Consider the following 19,428-nt stretch of genomic DNA (forward strand, 5'->3'; position numbering starts at 1 on the left):
GAGGATTATAGTAGATCTCTGGAAAACTGGACAAATAATTTATGATGTCTTAGTAAATGCCAGTTAATATTCGTGTTTTTAACACTTGTTATATTCATTTTAATTTCTAATCTTCAGCTATCTTGGAAAGGAGAGCTATCAATAATTTTAGCTGAAATTTGATTCCTAAACTTCATGTTGGATGAGGCAGCTGTTCACATGTAAATGGCTGAAGGCACAAAATAGTCTTACAGACTAAAAATATTGGACACTTACTCAAGAAAAACCCCAGCAGTCTATTACAAGAACAGTTTAAAACTTCTTATGGTAATTACTTTGATCCAAACTGTAATAGTGCTTTAGTGAAATAAAACTGGAGACTAGGGATGGGGGGAGAAACCTTTATTTGCTAAAATTGTCAAACATGTTATAGTATCGAGGTGAGACATTAGGCAGCATAAAAGCACTGGAGATTCAAAGAGGGGGTTTGATGGTACTGTAATATCTGCTGGACATTAACCAAAGGCCATACACAGTTATTCCCAAATGTGGTCATAAATTCCAATATAGTAGTTTCTTTTCAGTGTTTAACAATTAATTGCTTCAGATTTCACAAAACTAAATGGCAGCTTAAATATGTTGTTTAAGGAGTGCCATGAAATGTCTATTGAAAAGCCTGAGATGGCAGGTGAAAAAATGAAAATAAATAAAAATTAAAGGGGGTGGTAATGATTTTGTTACTGTGAAAATGACTGTGCACTTTGCCACTAATTTTCCTGAATTCAGCACTTAGGTTCTTTAACTACAATATCAAATCTTTCATTTTCTGTGTTCTCGTTACAATCATACAATATCAAAAATTTTTTACCTTGATGTGGAATTTTTACCTGGGGAGAATTTCATACCAGTTGTTTAGTCTCTTGAGAGAGTTTAGCTTTTTCATAGCATGTCTATTAAAAATTCCCTCCAAAAAGCCGAGAGGCCATGCTGTGCCATGCCTGCAGCCCTCATCGCTTACCCTGCACGGGGCGGTGCCCGCTGCAGCAGCTGAACTCCAGTGGTTTTTGTGTCATCTTGTGTTCTTGTTTTGTGTGTGTATGTTTCCTGTGACATTTGGATGGATATAGAAAAGTAGAATGGAATTTAAAGACTGCAACTTCTAGTTAATTGGCTGTTTAGTTCTTAGTGAATACAGTAAACCAGGATTTTAATATAGTTGTTTGAATGGAATATTTACTCAGCTTATTAGGAGATGAATGATTATTTGAACCGAACTTTGTCCCTATGCTTCAAAGTTCCATAAAGCACATAATGATTGCTGATACAGCCATTAAATCAAGATGATTTAAGTAGTTTGAATGGTGTGTTTTTCAATTACTTTATTTAGACTGCTTTCATCCGAGAAAGTATAACGTTGATGAATGTCTAACTTGCAGTATATCCTTTTTTTCAGATTTTACAATTACAGTTAATATATCTTCATTTTTATTCTGTGATCAGTACTTGATTAGCAGTTCTTGAAATAGCAGGTTCACTAACTAGTAGATCAGTGCACTGATAGGCACTCGATAATTCCTTTGGGTTTAGAATGCAGATCTGTTGAACTTTGAGCCTTTTACAGTATGTAGCAGTGCAGATGCCTAGTGCGTTTAATATATATATGAGTCCAGCCAATTTTTTTAACCTTGGCTCTGTGTGAAATTGGTGTACGCTCAGCTGTGCCATGGCCATTGGGTTGCAGTGGTGTAAATCATGCACTGAAGCCTGGACTCTGAGAGAACTACATGAAGGAAATGGCAGGAAGGACCAGAGATGTGAGGTAAAACCACATGTGGGTGTGTGCGTATGGTGAGGGGGGAGTGGGGATTAAAAACTATGCAGTATTGCATACTGCTTGATCTAATCGCACTGCAAATGGGAGGAACTATATGAGGATGGTTTGAAACTTCTTTCCAAAACTCACACTTATATAGGTCAGAAATACATTTTCTCTCTGGCCCCAAGTTAACTAATTTATTAGTGTCAAGATCTAGACTTAAAAATGTATTTACTTAGGATTTTCTTTCTTATTCTAATTACTTATAAAAAGAAAGAAAAAGTAGGTGTAATTTGGAGTGCAATTTGCCAAAACGTTCACTGGAAGAACAGTAAGATTTGAAGATGTAGTTATCATGTACTACAAGAATAACTGTTAGACTGAACTTTGATTTTCAGCTGGGTGATGCTGAATTATTTATCTGCTACTGAAAGATACTGGAAACAATAGGTTTAATGAAACTAGCAACTACAGATTAAGAAGTTTCTGGAATAAATATGATAAATAGTAGTCTAAAAGTTTAGTATACAATAGGGGGTCAGAGATAAGGTAAATTGAAAAGATTACTTTTGTGTGTTTGGGATGAACAATAATGTATTACTACTTCTCTGTTTGCTTTCTTTTTGTTTTGTTTGTTATCTTCCAGAATTTAGCCTGTAATATGGACTAAATACCAAAAAACACACACTCCCCCCATTATGCTTTCTTCCAAAATTTTTACGATACTTTCAGCCATTGCTGGTTCTCAAAATTGTATAAACTGCGGACTTGACCTTTCCTGAGTAAACAGTTGTTTACATCAGTTAGATCTTGTGTCTGTTTTCTTTTCCACATTAGTCTTTGTCACTGTATTTCTGACGAACCAGTAGGACTAGATTTTTCTTGACAGCTTTTTGTTGTTTGTGCTAATTCAAAATAAGTTTTTCAGTGCCATGTGGTTGACAATGGTAATACAGATTATTTTTTTTGGTGATAGATGAAATTCTGTCTCACGCTCCTCATCCCCTTTTCAAGGAAAACTATGTGGTGATTTGGAACAGAGATCAATACTGCTCAACTTCCTGTGAAAATCTAGGCTACTTATATTAGTGTGTATTAAGCTAATTGCTACTCTTCTGATTGGATTCCCAGGCCACTTGTACGGTGATGTCAATACGCTGAATTATATCCTTCTCAAGGAAGGAGGACTTTAGTCTGCTAGAGAAACTGATTCCTTTCAAGGTGTTTTAATTTTTCTTAAAATGACTTTGGGAAACCTGTGAGTTCCTGTGTGTTCTTAAAGGTTCTTGACTCGCATGATATTTTGAGCGATGCAATGTGGTTTTTTGTACAACGTTATTAGATAATACCGTCTTCTGTCTTTATCTCTTTCTGTCCGATAGTCAGACACAAAAAGCGTGAATTTTGTGCTCGTTTTGGTCTGATAGAATTTTATTTTTTTTCAAATCCTAAGTCATGAAGCATTGGGGAAAAATATAAGTAGTCACTGTTAGTTTGTTGCACTGTTTGTTAGTTATTAATTTTATGTGGAAACTATTTATTTGTAGAACTATTGAAAATTAGATTTCTTAAATGACCACTCAGAGAAGTGTTTGTATAGACTTTGGGGCTGTAGAAGATGTGGGAAGGTTAGAGGTTTTAATTGCACTACGAGCTGTCTGCAGTAATGAATTAACTTGCATCTCTCCTACACTGAAAACGGGGTTTATGTTTCGAGAACTACTCAACTGTGGAGTATATAATGAACTGAGCAACCGTAAAATAAATAACTAAAAAAACCCCTTTCATTCTGATAAACCTACAGTTTGTGTGTTGTTAAGCCAATGATTGTACGCTTATCGTAACTATATAATATGTGAACAAAAAAAAAATGTCCTTGGTTTAAAGAGCTGCACTTGCCAGAAAGGAACAAGTAGCCCATTTATAGCTTCTGTATGGGTTCTGAGATTTTGCTTATTGTAATAACAATATGGGACCCCCCGCCACCACCTCCTTCATTCTAGCTAATAAAAGAGAGAATATTATCACTGGCAACCTTACCAGCATCTCAAACTCCTAGAGTTGAGTTAGTTTGAGTGGTAGGAGCTGATAAGCAGCTCTGGAGGTATGCCAGCAACAGATCTACCCCACTTCTTTTCTTTTTTTTTTTTTTTACCTTCTGCTGTATGAGTGCTATCTCTGTGCTAGATAAAGGCCTTCCCCCACAGATCGATTATCTTCATCCCTGGAGAGAAGCAGCCAAATCCATTAATTATTCCCATTTCCTTTGCTGAGGAAAGCAAGTGCAGTAGTCAGAAAAGCAATCTATTTTGAAATTTATTTTTAATAAATTCATCCATCATATTATTTTAAGAGGTTATTTACTTAATGTTCTATTTATTTCTGACCTCTTTAATGTTAGCTTCTTTTAAAACATTCATCAAAATATACCTAGTGCTATTGAGTGGATTTCATTCTTTCCTTAGCATGCACTTAGAACCATTTTAGTGCTCATACACCTGTGTTTGACATTACTGAACGGTGCTGTGATCACGCCACCCCATTGGTAGGGATATACTGAGAGAATTTGCCATTTGTAGGTAAGTCTTTTTAGAGGAAAGTCAGGCAATCTTCTTTTCTTTCTAATTTTTTTTTTCTGAAACAGGAATTATTCATTAAGGTGAAGTGTTATATAGATATGTGGTTGGTTGCTTTGGCTTATTTCTTCCATATTTTAAACAATAAACAAAGACCCGTTTTCTTTAAGGCCTTATAGACATCTTATGATATTTTTCTTAGGAAAAACGTGTTCATTTACTACTACATTTTGATATAGTCAGTTTTCCTGATATGCCCTTGCACTTGGTGGATGAAAATATAAAATGCACTACATTTTTCAGCCAAATGGCTGAAATGTTCACCAGTGAAGCAAGGTTTATGTTTATTTCTGTCGAGAGGAAAAAATGTGGCTATAGTTGTTGTAATATGGTAATGTTGACCTTTTACTGACCGCTGTGTCAAACTTCTTTTCATGATCAAAATCAAAGCAAGCTTTGCAGCAACAGAATCTGCTACTTATGCTGAGAACTTTTAGCCTGCTGCCAGCACTGCAGTCTAGGAGGAAGTTGCAGAGCTACAGTTTAGCTAGCTAGCTAGCTATAGTATATATTTATATACGTATGCATGCCATTCTTTCAGTAGGAAAAAGTAACTGTTTCTGATTCTTTTTTTTTCCTGTAACAGATATGTTTGATTTATTCTGTCATAGTTAAGCTTATCTTTTGGTGGGCCATCTCAAGCCATAAGATTGATTGTGCTCTGAAGCTTGACAGATGGCTGTGTGCAAACAATGGCTGTATACTGTAATAAGAAAGTAGGGGTAGAGGAATTAATCCCTTGTACTTCATCTTGCTTTATTTATTTAATTTAATAGTGCTTTTGATACTTAGTTCTACATAAGACTGAAACATAAAATCTGTTTGGCGAACAGAAATTGCCTAGTGAGATTCTCAGCTTCTTGCTACATTTTAAGAGTTTGTCAGCTCATCGCTGTGAAACACAATGCATTTCTCTCCATTCTCCTACAAAAGATACTTGAGAGATCTCGGAGAGCAACAGCTGGTAGCCCTCCACAAAATACAGTGAAAGCTGACTGTTAAATCCAGATGGCAGCATGGAGCTCCCGGTAACAAGGTTAGTGACTGGTAATGACATTGCCACTGCCCATCTCATCTTTGAGGATGTGTTCTGACTCATCCCTGGAGCTTTTGACGAAGCTACCAAGGAGTTACAGCTTTAGCAAAAGTAGATGTAGAACATTGCCTTGGCTCTAGATTGTGTCCTGTAGTGCTTCTGATTGACTTCTCATCATTGAGTTTTAGGGAGATGAAGATGTTCCTAAAATACATGAGAAACTGGACTATGTCAACACTGCAACAGCTGCCAAGGTGTGGTAGTGTTTTTTCTCCTAACTAGAGGTCACATAGATTTTATAATTGCATTAATTCTGCAACCTTCTTTTAAAAAGTGGCCATTATATAGCAATTTTCACACTTTGTCATGCAGACTGCACTCAGAAGTTATTCAAGGCCACGCTTATTCCTGTTGCAGAGAAAACTGTACTGGAATTAAGATCTTCAACCTCAGAAAGTTTGCTGAGGTGTTACTATGTGCTGTTATGGCTTCCTATTATTCTGGTAACTTTTTGTAGAAGTAGATGCCGAGAGGGGCGTGTGTGTAATGTGTAAGTGCTTTTCCTGATATTTAGTAGAGTGGATTACAGTATCATTTAGAGGTTATGTAGTTGCACTGAACTTGAGCGGGAATTTGAACATAGTGCTGTGTGGTATTTAGTGAGTATTTTCTGAAGGTTGAATACAACTAAAGATTCTTTTTCTTGCTGCTGTCTTTCTTGAGGGAATATTTTGAACGTGTTTCTGCTTCTTTTGTTTAAATGGATGGTACATACTGTACTGCCTTCTGTGTTCAGCAAAACAGGTGATGAGGAACGGCTCAGCTCGTCCTGCCTACACAGCCATTCATTTTAATTAAAATTCAGCCGACTCTCTCTGCTTTCTGTACGATTTGTATAAATGACTGACTTTAATTTGACCTCCTGGAGTGTGAAGGGATTTCAGACTTCAGTTAAATGTCATAAGTTGCTTCTTTCCTGGAGTGTATGAGGAGTGGAAACAGATGAACCGTTTCTATTGGAGCAACACCTGTTTGAGCTCAAACATAGGTCTCAGCTTCTTCTCTGTTAAGCGTAAAATGAAAATAATGGTAGATTTATGATAGTTATAAGGAGCTATCTGGCATGAAGACAGCCATTTATTATACCTATTAGAATTATAAGCCTGAACTTTGATTTAATTTTATCAAAATAATCTCCTACTTAGATCCTCTGGATGTGTTTTCTGGAGACTTGAAGCACGTCACTTTCAATATTTTTTCAGCTCCTGCGTCCGATTTGCAGCCCTTTACTGATTGATCCCATGTACATTGTAGTGACCTTGAGGGTAGGAGGAAAGGGCTGAAAGGCGATGCCAGTTCTGCAAAGGCCAAGGGAGGGACTTCAGTTTAGTGGAGACATTGCAGAGACTGACGGAGTGACGGAAGGGGAATGCCTTAAGAAATTGTCAAAGTTAGGGTAAGTAGGATAACTGTGCTTATTAAGGGCTTTACAGAAGTAATTCAGCGAGCCGGGACTGAATGGCCGACAGCCATTCAGCACTAAGGCAGCTCAACATTTTCAAGTGAAGGGGCAGAGGTCAGGAGGAGTTCTAGCTCCACACTGTGAAGCCTATGAGCTACAAATGGATCTGCTCAGGAAGCCACGGAAGCGAAGAAAAGACTGTCACTGATGGTTGTTGAAAGGAGAAGGACACTAAGATAAAAAACATCATTCCCTTCTTCTGGGAAAATAGTGAATAGCTCAAAAAGCTCGTAAAATGAGAGTGAAAGGATGCATCCCTATGTGAAAAGACAGTGTCTTCTGTATGTTAATGATTTCTTCTGCATGTTGAGATGGTCCTGCCTTTGTCAGAAGGAAGACTAAAATTACAAGCTGATTTCCATTTTAAAGGAAGAGATAGAGGGCGTAGAAACAAAATTAAACTCTTGGGAGCTTGCTGAAGGCAAAGAATTGAAAAGCTGATTCCATTAAGAGTAAGAAGTTGTGACCTTAGTCACCTAGAAACCAACCTGGTGCAAAAAATACCAGATCTGGAAGGAATTTTTTTTTTTTTTTTCCACAGAAGAGGTACTTAAAAAACAAAACCAAAACCCAAATAAACAAATGCCTTTTAGTTTTTTACTAAAGGCTACACATTTAAAAAATATTATTTATTTCTTTTTTAAAAAATTATTTGTTTCCTATCCAAGTTTGATGAGCAGGAGGGAAATAAAGAAGTTTTCCAGGTGTCTGTCTTCAGAAGTAAGCAAGTAGCTGTCACTGTCTCTAATCAGAGAACAGGAGTCATTGGTTGCTGTCAACATATGTAGCATGTATTATGATAAAGGTGGAAAGTACAGGCACATGCTGCAGTTCAGATTACCTATGTAAAGTCAGCTAAACAGAGTTAAATTCAGCAGTGAAACATGTTGAAGTTTACTTAGGAGAAGTTTTGAGAAGTCTTTCTCCTACTGAAAGGAAATTTGAAAGTGCTGGGCACCAGTGTACAGATGTGCGGATACCATAGAAACAAAAGAGTTCTAGGACACCATGTAGATGTTTGGGGACTTCAATATTAAGCAAACCAAACTGTAGGAAAAGAACATAGGCCCAATAAACACAACTGTGTAAGGCAACCACCCATAAATGCTTGATGTGGTCAGAGGTGAAAGTAGGCTGGGCCTTGTTAAGATGCCTACAGCGAAGCGTAGGCTGAATGGATGTAATGGCAGCTAAGAAAGAACATAGCATGTCATATTTCCTAACTGGGAGTGGTTATTTAGACAAATTGGGTCTCCTAAGTTAATTGGCAGATATATCCTAGAATTAGTTCCTTTAAAATACGAAAGATCAAAACATACAAGATCTGAAAATTTTCTCCCCCCCACCTTTTCTGGCAGTTGTTTACAAGAAGTTTGCTGTGAGACGTGCTAGATCTGAGCCAATGTGAGAAAACAAATTATCGAGGTAAAACGTGTGGTGCTAGAGAACAGAGAACTTCTGGGACGGCTTCAGCAAAATAATGAGTCATGATTAGGGAAATTTATCAGATAATATCAGTCTTCTCCCACCTTTGAGTTTTATCTAACATTACCAACAAATCCAGTAAACATGTATGAGAATAAATTGGGAGAGAGTGACAAGGGTCGTCTTGAGATGGCTATGTAACCTGTTGACTGCAAGAAATGAAGCTCACTGCGCTTGATCTGACTTCTGCTGGTCTGTGGTGACACGTTATCTACAGTTGCTTTGGAGAGAACTGCAGCGATGAAAGGAGATTCCAAGTTTCTCAGAATGTGAAACGCTGCCTGCTTATTATCTTTGAGCAAATAGGGAAAGCTTTTGAGAGCAACTGGTTCAAACAGATTGCATTTGTTTGCCCATGTATACTACTGCCATATGCTGGGAAGAAGTTTAATTGTGTAGTAATCTCTGCTTTTTCAGTTAGATACGTTTGGTTTATACTTCTGTGTTCAAATAATTTACTTAAAGCTTTCCAGATGCTTAGAAAAAACCCTATTTGATAAATAGCTGTTCTTATTGCTCTCTGGGCTGTACAGACACGTATGGGAATGTGTACCCCTGTTAAGCTTTAAGCACAGCACATGTACCATCACTACTAATGGCTAAGTGGCCGAAAGACAGAGTATGTTGACAAACATGAAGTCATTAAGGTTTTTAATTTGTTTAAATGCTATAGAATGTTCTTACCTGACTTCCTACTAGACTGTGAGTGACGGCGAATTGAAAAGGAACCTGTGGTTGTTGTACAGCAGTGCCTGTGGTACAGCTGGCAGTGCTTATTTTTAGTATTCACTGTGGTAGATGTACATGGAGAATATTTTGGTGAAATATTATAAGGAGGTGTTTGGAATCTAAAAGCATTTTTCAAATATAGTTTGAGTCTCTAATTTCCAAGCAGTCAGAAATAGATGCAGCATATTTTGCTGCATCCCTCTGATATTTATTCTTTGGTTTAGTCAGGTAGAACTTTTCACATCACAGGGATATCAAATCTGATGGATTGCTTTGTTTTGACTTTCTTAGCTGTAACTCCTCTCTGAGAGTCCTTCAGTTCAATGAGACGTAAATAATGTTTAGAACATTGTAGAGGAATGTCCCTTTTGTGAAGATTTTGATTTTCTTCTGGGTTTGTCCTTTGCACCTGGAATCTGATAGACCATCTCCAGTCTGCAGAATTTGCCTTGTTGAGAATTCTTCAGTTTATCTTCCTTGACTGCTTAAGACCTAATTGCATAAATAATTGTGTAGTATTTAAGAACATCTAAAACAAATAGCTGCAAAACACGCTATGTGAGTAAAACTTATTTCACCAATCTTTTTTTAAATGATAGAATTTTTTAACATTATTTTTCCATCTGTTTTTCCCCCACATTCTACATTGGGAGATATTTTAAAGACCTGGCAAATTTCCCATGTGTTTCATTTAAAAAAAAAAAAAAAAATCAAGAAAAGAGGTTTAAATTCCTTTCTGTAGAAAGTCTAACTTTTGTGTTATAATTCAGATGTGGTTTGGGGTTTGTTTTTTTTTTTTTGATACAGAGTGCTGAAACATCCTATTCATCAATATGAAAGAAAGTTTTCGCCTTTTGTGGATAAAAATGTATTTTGTGTACTGGCTTAGATATGAAGTGTTAATTGGAGGTTATAATTTAATCTCTGTATTTATGATAGGCATTTAGATACAGTGGTGATGAACGCTAAATAGTAAGCACGCATATAGATGCCGATGTGAAGGCTTTGGACACTATTACATTTTCTTTCCACTGTTCTTTGAAATTATTTTCCTCTGTAGAGCATCAGTGAAGGCTGACTTGATGTTACTGTGTATTAGTTGGAAAAAGCTCAGTGTTACAGGAATACTGGGGGATGTATTACCTGACATCTTGGATCTGACAGAATGAGCAATGACAGGGTTACAGGTGGTGCTGGTGATTTTTCTTCCGTGAACAATAGAGAACGATGCATCTGAATAGAGAGATGCTGAGAAGCATATGATTTGTATATCTTCGCTTATGTTTCCAGTTACACTGAAAACTAACTAAATAAATGAAGAGTCTTTTCACCTGGAGCATGCTGTAGGGATTGATTTGTTTAATGTATGCTTAGTTCAGTGGTTCTAAAAAACTTGTCTTGTGATGTGAAAGATTCCCACCAGTTTGGGTCCTCTAAATTGAGATGGTGCTGAAGATAATATGTATGGAATTCTTTTACTGGGGTTCATTAAAATAAGCTGTTTTGGGAGGTTTTTTCCTGGGCTTATAAAGAATCTTCTATCATTTAACTAACTTCAATGCTTGCCACTGTATTGTGCTAAGATTTCTTTAGTACCATCTCTTTTTGTCCAGTAACAAATTCTCTTAACAAAAAAAAAAAGGCAAGAAAAGTGCCTGTAATCTTCTTTACCCTTCCAAATACATACTCTAGTACTTACACTATTTGGGATTTATAATCTAAACTCAACCACTGGTGTCGTCATCTCTGGATGTTGCAGATGGTTTTACCCAAACAAGAGATAATGGGAACCTTTTGTACTTTGAGATTCAATTGGTTCAACATTTATTTTCAAGTAATGAATTAATGTAAAGAAAATGCAAAATCCTTAATTTGGATAGGATTATCCAAAAACTGTATACTGAAAAGATAACTAACTTGGAGGGTATTTGAAATTACAGCTCTCTTCTAAAAAATTAAATATATTTCAACTGTCAAGCATTGTAGTAAAACTATAACAATGAGGATTATGGGATAACAGGTTCAGTTAAATAGGTGCTCTGTTGCTGTACTGACCAGCTATAGCGATTTAATCCATTAGGTCAAATCAGAAGCTGCCAGATGCAATTACAGATTTATCAGCACTGGTGGAAAACTAGTCTAAAGTGCAATAATTTCTGTATGTTTTGTCTCATGAGTTATGTTTATGTGCGTGTTACCATGCCAGGGGGCCATTCATACTAATAAACTTCTTTTGTACATCTTGTAAAGCATCAAGTTACCTGCAGATGCGCAGCAGAGGCATAGCTGCTATTAAGTTTGACTGATCGTGACAGTTCCTACCCTATTCTGTATAGAGTGTCTATAAATTTATTTATTTGTTTTACATAAGATTATGAGACTGTGCTATTTAAGGCATTGCTGTCTCAGCCTGCTCTATTACACACTTTCATAATATAACTCTTCTCACTTTTATTCTAAGATCTTTTTCTTCCTGGACAAAGGCTGTAGATGCCAGTAAAAGATGCTCACCAGGAAAAAGAAGCTATAAGAATATTTTCATATGTGTGTTATTACTACAGCTATTAAAAGTTTATTTTCCAGAGCTAGCATAAAATTCAAGAAGTTATGGTTAAATAGGCTCCTATGCATTTTTATCATCTCTTGCTTGGTATGGCTTCAACAAAGTTAATTCTGTATATTAATGCAGTCAATCATTTGTATGGCAAGTCTTATCAAAAAGCAGAAAGACTTGCCTACATATTCTTGTTACTCTTTTTTGTTTTATAAAGCTGATAAATTATGCATTTAGAAATACAGTATTCTTGGAAGTTAAACTTCGTTGTTTTTCATATGTTTTAGGAAACCGGTGACTGATCCGCTAAACATTTTCCTACTTATATTTCATAACGTGTTTTGTTTTTCTTTAATGTTACGTACTGATTTCTTAAGATGATTTAGACATTCCTATAACTATTGCAGATAAGTAATTTGTTATCTCAGACTTACTTTGAAAAGTGGAGGCATGGTGTTTACCCTCCTTCTGGCTGTTCATGCCTGCTTGAGAGAGGTTGGTCCTTTTGGTGGTATGAGCAGAGCATCACTCAGTCCTTCCCAGTTGGAACTAATTTAGTTGTAGGCTTATCCCTTCACTGAGCCTAACCCTGCTGGCTCCAAAACCCGTGAAGGAACGTGTTTGTATGCTTTTATTCTCCTGGAAGTACAAAGGGGAAAACTTTCTTGTCTTTTCTTAATACTGTCTTGTCAGATTCAGCTTTCCCCTCTTGCTTCTACTGGAACCCATTTCCCTTTGGAAGCTCAGGTCACACCTAGCGCGTGCTGAGATGTACACACTGTGGGTTTTGATGAAAATTTTTGGAATTAGATGGTGTTTGAACTGAAATATTTCAGGGTGAAAGGCCAGCAGTATTTTATCAGAGAAATCATGAATGTAGAGGTATTTTTCCAGCCTTCTGACAAGTATTAGAGTTACAGGATTTAAACTGTGACAACCTTTTTTTTTTTGCCTGCATTAATTTTAATTGTATTTGACTTCCTTCATTATCAATGAAATTAGAGGGGCTTTGCTGCATTTGGTTTAGATACTTATTTCTGTTTCACAGCTTGTCATTTCAAAGTCTCAAGTATTTACTTGGGTCGTGTTAGACTGCAGTGCCAGGCTTTGTGTGTAATTTATATTTGTGTATAATGTGCACCCGATTCTTTGATGCTGTCAGAATGTGTGTAATCTGACCTGTGGCTTTCCCCCGGCTCTTGCTTTACCCTTCAGACGGCAGATCATTTGCTGTCATTCACTTTGCTTCACTGGGATATGAAGAAGCGTGCGGAATTAATACTGAAGACTATGGGGTATTTGTGCTCTATGCATGCAGTACCTTAAACAAGAAGACTGGGATCTAGCCTGAACTTGGCCAGTTCACGAGAAGAAAACATTTACTTTGTAAGAAAAGAAGAATTTTGAGCTTTATATTCATCAGGTTTTTAAGATTCTACCTATTAACAATTGCCGGTTTTTAACTCTGATTTTTACAATGTTATGGTGAAGTGAGAGGTGGTCTGTGAAGTCAGTTTTCACTTCATATTGACTACAGGAGTAATTTTAAACATCTGAGCTATTTGTGCAACTTTGACTGCCTACCTTGGTTTCTCCTAGACATCTGTGGCTGGATTTTTGGGAACAGGACTTGGGAAAGTTTTGGGTGCTTATAGATGTCAAAATTAGGTTTTGAGCCTTCCATTTCTCTCCATCCTGTAGGTTCAAATCTGTCACTGATGCTCAGCTTTCATTTACTTATTAAATGAGTAAAGGTGTAAATATTTGGATGCCTTTCCTTGGGCATCAAATTGTGTATTTAGGCACCGAAGTGGTAGCCCGTTTTTCTGATGTTTTCAGCATCAGATTTGATCTGTTTGTTTGGATATAATAGCAAAAATTGTGGCTTGCAGTGACTGTGTATTTGTAAGTATTTGAGCAACAATAAAGTATAGATGAAGGTTTTAAAGAAACTTATAACTTGAGTCCTAAAAACACTTAATCAGCATGATAATGATTTTCTTTGGAGTTCTATATCTGCAAGCTCATTACTTTTTGTTGTGAATTTTGAATGACTCAGTTATCATCAGAAGGTTTATTAATTCTTTTTGGGGGCTGTGGGGGATGCCTTCTGACTCTGTTTTCTGTCTCTGTGCTTATTTCTATACAAGTCTTAGATTTTGAGAGTTTTCCAAGTATGTCAGGGTTATACTGAGGTTAAGTTAAACTCTTACAGAGTGTTTCCAGGTCCTGAGTCCACCTGGCATGGTGGTATGCAAACTGTGTGTAGGGAGCAGCCCAGGATCTCTCACCAGATCTCCCACCACCCCCTCTCTCCCTTGCTCCTCACCTCTCTCTCGTGTGTGATTTTCTTTTTTTTTATATCCAGGTTAGATTTGGCAAGAACAATGTTTTCAGTGGTTTTCTTTTAATGTCTTGCAGTGAATGGAGTCAATAGAATCACAGCCCTACAGATCTTCACCAAAGATGACTGTGAGGCTTCTCTGTCAGACTCGGTCGTCTTGATGTCCGCTTAATTTATTTTGCACCCTGCTTCTGTATGTTGAAACATTTCCCTCTCAAGTGTTTCCTCATTTCTAGTGACAACTCTTAAAAGTGAATGTCCATTTGTTGAGGCTCCTACTGTAACCGTAAGACCTATTGTCTGCTATATATTTCTTTTTTGACCGGTGTGGACAGTCTATCTCATGATTCAGGACAAGAATTTTAACCTGTATAAACTGTATACAAAACCATGCTCACGCATGATAACCATAAAAAATAGAACCATTGCAGACAGCATGGGAGTGGCGCATTTACTTAACTTTCAAGGCCAAAAGAAAGCCTTTCTGTCACCACCAAGGCTTGGCTACTGAGTAATGTGGGTGAAACAGTCCACCCACTTACCTTGGAGGGGGGGTGGAAGGATGGCTTATTTTTGATTTGTATTTCCAGCCTTCCAGCTGTATTCGATGTGAAGTTCCAAACCTGTGATGCTGAAAAGGAAACAGCATTATCACAGTTCCTGCTGTGAAGCTATGGGTAAAGATCATAAAGTATTATAGTTTGTCATCAATCATGTATTAGATGGTTTCTATCCTGAAAATCTTTTTACAGGCATTTCTTTCTTTTCCTCTGTTTCTGACAGTCTAGAAGAGAAAGGCCTAAAATATTTTGTATGCTTCTGGGCATTTCATGCAGCTGAAAATAATGATTGATGGGAAGGAGCAAAGCTGTGAGACACAATGTAACTGTTCCTTATGTTGAGTTATCTCCTTAGCCAATACAGGCTTGCCCTGTGGTCTTTAGGCTTGGTAGGCTAGTCCTTCTTCCTAGATTTGTGTGTGGTGACTGTTGCCTGCGTTTCCGTTTCCAGTATTTGTAGTGTCACAAAACAGAACTGTGGCTTTTTCCACTGAATTTTCACTTATGACCCATTCAGAATCCGTTACTAATGCAGAATATTGCTTTCTCACCTGCTGTGCGGAGTGGACCACAGGCATTTAGAGCACCTGTGCTCAGCACCAGCTGCCGCAACATCTGTATATAACTTATGGCTATGTATATGTATAAATCTTTTCATGAGTTAGAAACCAAGAACTCTTGATTTGCTCCATACCAGCATCTTTACCAGTATGCTGCATTTTAAACTCCATGTTCCACAATATGAAGCTTGAGCAAACTGATTTTTCCTCAGTAGCAGACTCCTGCCAGGTGTTGGCTTGAAACCAACTCCTGTATCCACCCAGAAGGAACCAGAAAAGGCATATCTTTCTAGAGATTGTTTAGTAGCTGCTGTGATGGTATAGACTGTGAATTAAACCACAGGGGTTTTTAAAATATATATCCTAGAGAAATACTGCATCTTTTTAAACATTTTTTACATCAGGAGGAATTTCATTTAATTCTATTTATATTATAAAGTTATTCTTGATGATAATATGTAATGACTTTACTTCTCCACAGAAATCCAACTGCATAGACTAAAATGCTCTGGCAGATTTATAATGATGCAGATTTGCAGCTACCCTCTTAAAAAGTTTGCTGAAGTTGGCCATCGCTTTTTACTGTGCACAGAATGCCACGGAATGCTTTATTAGTGCACAGAAGTTTGAATGCATTCTAGTAGATTTTAGCTTTTAAAGAAAACACTGTGTTTCCAGGTCCTGGGGTTTTCGGGGTTTTTCTAAATTGCACGTTGTAAGAAGCCCTGCGTTTGTGGTGTTGTGTTATATTCACTGTATGTAAATTGAAAATAATTAATGTAGCTAATTTTCATTCCTTATCAAAGAAGCCAGCTAAAAATAGCTTAGTGGATATCCAAAACCTCTAGAGAAAATTAGGGTCCAAAACTTGACATAAATCATAAATATTGTTTCTTTTAATAAATTTTCAAAAATTGAGGGGACCCTGGTATTTTAATGGTTACACAGGGACTGAAGCATGGAAAATCCACTTAAATTCTGGAACAGAGTTCCAATCCTTTGGAACCAAATTAATTTCTAAGTGGAGATTGCTGTCTGAGGTAGGTGGTGGTCTGTATGCAATATGAATTGAGTAGATGACATTGCACCACCATTGACAAAAATATTTGCCTTAAGATCAACTGATAATTTAAAAATAATGGTTTGAACTGTCTGGTTTTTGTGAATACAGAAGGAATTCCAGCTTCATTCCTGGCGATGGTTATGCTGTCTTTTTTTTTTCTTGAGAATGAGAGACTACAGTCCTATGTTGGGGAAGGATCTGAGAGAGTTAAGAAATCTATCATTATTTAAAAATATTCCATAGTATTTAGTAAATGATTTGTAACTAATGTACAATCGATAAAGGTCTCTAGGCTGTAAATTCAGAAGTCAGATGCATGTGTGCAAAATGTGGACAGGAAGCAGGCGTTTGTGATTTTTTGTCTCTTACAAAAATTGTTCAAAGTGCCAAACATTGCTTAAATAGCTACAGCTACATCCCACTGCTGGGAAAGTTTAGGTGGTAGATCTATGACATCTTGTCAGATCCACTTATAGATGCCTTTGTAAATGAATTAGCTGTGTAGCAATCGTGCGTTTTCCTGAAATTTCTGTCTATTGGGTAGTTTAACTGACCAAAGAATAAGGTCTGTGTAAATACCACCTGTGCTTTTTTTTTTTTTTTTTTAAGAGAGAATAGTGATATGAGCAGGTGAAGAGAGACTATGAATTGTTCTGACCCATCAATACTAAGAATTAGAAACCTTCCTGAACTTTGACGGTACTAACTTTATTAATTTGAATACCTAGGTCCTTGTATTTTCAGCTTGTAAGTAGGTCAGGAAAAGTAAATCCTATGTTGCTGTTGGCCATCAATAGCTTGTGTTAATCATGAAATTTCTGCCTTGGTTTTATAAATTCAGGATACTTCTAGAAAAACCTAAATAAGTTGGTTGTGTGCTTTTCACTAGATTGCTGGGGACCTTTTGCTGTAGACCCTAACTACTGCAGGATGGCGTCTTCAACAAAAGAAAGTGTGTGTGTGTGTGTGTCAGCTTGTCGAAAGAAGAAACTGAAATTTCATGTAGTCAATGTAGTGTAAATAGATGTAGACTTCTTAATGTTTGCCAAAAGGCAAAGTTAACACATTAAGAGACACTTAACTGACAGTTGTTGTTCCAAGTTAGATAGTGATTTGCTTCAAAATTAGGTTCAACGGTTTATTTCTCTACAAGCTGTTAATTGACTTCAGAAAACTGTTCTCCAATTAAAATGGATGGAGATGGTAATTGGGACTTTTCTCCATGACCACTGTCTGGTCAAACCAGAATGATTGCTATCTTTAGGCGTATGAAGAAGGAGGTGTCTCTTTCTCCCAGCGAGTGAGAGAAAATAACAGATGATTTGGAGAAAGCTGAAGCATGTAATATCTTTTTTTTTCTTCCCTTAGCCTATCCAGAAGAGATTATCTATGATCAGATGCTTTATGTAATTTCAAAATAGTAGTGCATACCTGAAAATAAGAACATGCTAGAAAGTATTTAGGTAATTTAGATGAATTCAACTTGGTTAGGCCCAATGAAAATACTTTCTTTGCTATTTAAGCAAATGCTTTGAATTCATGTATGATTTACTGCCATTCGACATAGAGAATTTATTAGAGGGAAAATTTCGTCCCTCGGAGGTTGTGAAGGCCTGCTTAGCTAGTTTCTAATTTTGAGCACTGCCCTTTAAAAAACGATGAAGAGAAGGGAAAGCAAAGGACAAATCGTGGAGAGTACAGTGGATAAGGGAAGAAGAAAATGTTTGGTGAAGATGATCTGTTGGGGGGAAAAAAAAACCCTGAAGAAATTGGAAGAGAAAACTGGCAACATGATTCTTTAAATATAAGGTTTCTGAAAGGAGGATGGTGATCAGTTGTTCCCTGTGATCCAAGAAGCATAGCACAAAAAGGCATCATCAGATGAGTTTGCAACAAAGATTTAAATGGGGTAGTGGTGGTGGGAGAGTTGAACTACACTTGAAGAGCTGAAGCACCGGAGTGGGCGGTCTGTGGAGGCTGTGTGAAGGATTGTAAATGGGACTTGGAGGCACATAGTCAGGCACAGTTTTGAAGCCTGCTATATTCTGCCCAAGATGTGGGAAAGGACTCTGAGGTTCCTTCCAGCCTGTTTTTCAGGTAAGCAAACTTCACGTCACGCTTCCTGTGTGGCCCCTTTAGCTCACTTGGTCTTCATGGAGGGATTTAAGTAAAATGGAAGGTAATGTGGTGCTGGGCCATCTTGTCTAGACCGTGCTTTCACCATGAAAGGCTGGACCAGATGATCCAAGCTGGTATTCTGTGATTCTGTGATTCCCTGACGAAGAGTATCCATCTGTTTCCCTGGTGTGAAAAGACTGATCTCAACAAACATGATACTCCTTCTTGTCATGTCTTTGCATGGGCCTAATAGGAAGGTCTCAGGCATACTCTGCATTTTACCCGTTGGTATCTGGAATGTTCCTTGCAGCTTTGTGAAGTGGTGTTGCATCCAATATTTACTTTTATTGTTTTTTTTTCAAAACTCAAAATGAGCTAACATAATGAGACAGCATATCCACATGAAGTTTTTTTGCATAAGTTCAGAATGCTGAGTCTCTGCTGCTGTAATCCCTTTGTTATGTGCATTGAAAGGTCAGAGGATTGAGTGTTGATATAGATTTAAACAGATTGTTTCCAGATATTGGAATGACCAAAGGTGGCTCTGCCACTTTCCTCAGATCTTCAGAGCATGGGATTAAAGGACTAAATAATACTCGGACCCCTTCTGTCATCTAAAAGCTTAACAGCTTCACATAAAGTCTAAACTATATGCCTCAACTGCATGTTTTTGAATCCTAATTGTTTGAAACTGTCAAAAGATGAAGAATTTATGATATCTGCTGGGGGAAGGGGAAGAGTATAATTACGTACCACTTAACAGAAACGAGAAACATTACACAGCATCAAAGCAAACTGCAGTGCATTTTGATTATGAAAATTAGCCTCAGTAATGAAAAATGCTTCTATATTTTTTCAAAGAAAAGCAAGCCACGGAATTATTTTTAATGTAAATCTGTTCTTTTCAAATGAGGTCTGTTAACAGCTTGTAACAACTTCAAAATCTTTGTTGGACTCGCCGTATTTCATTTGGTGGTCTCCCTCATGTGAACTAGCAAAGCAAGCTTTTTCTGCTCCTGATTTCAG

At 37.2% G+C, this 19,428-nt stretch overlaps 1 protein-coding gene across 20 annotated transcripts in view; it reads left to right on the plus strand.

Annotated features, from left to right (window-relative positions):
* The window catches only part of ATP2B2 (ATPase plasma membrane Ca2+ transporting 2), a 429,829-nt gene that overhangs the window by 49,271 nt on the left and 361,130 nt on the right, over nt 1–19,428 (plus strand). The window contains exon 1 of one of the 20 annotated variants that reach the window (XM_074602519.1): nt 17,600–18,381. The exons of the other annotated variants lie outside the window; for them this stretch is intronic. The gene's annotated coding sequence lies outside the window, so the exon portion shown is untranslated. Of the gene's footprint in view, nt 1–17,599; nt 18,382–19,428 lie in introns of those variants that run through there. 20 annotated transcript variants of the gene reach the window in all.

The sequence above is a fragment of the Larus michahellis genome, chromosome 10 (genome assembly GCF_964199755.1).
Source record: "Larus michahellis chromosome 10, bLarMic1.1, whole genome shotgun sequence".
Classification (NCBI taxonomy): Eukaryota; Metazoa; Chordata; class Aves; order Charadriiformes; family Laridae; genus Larus; species Larus michahellis.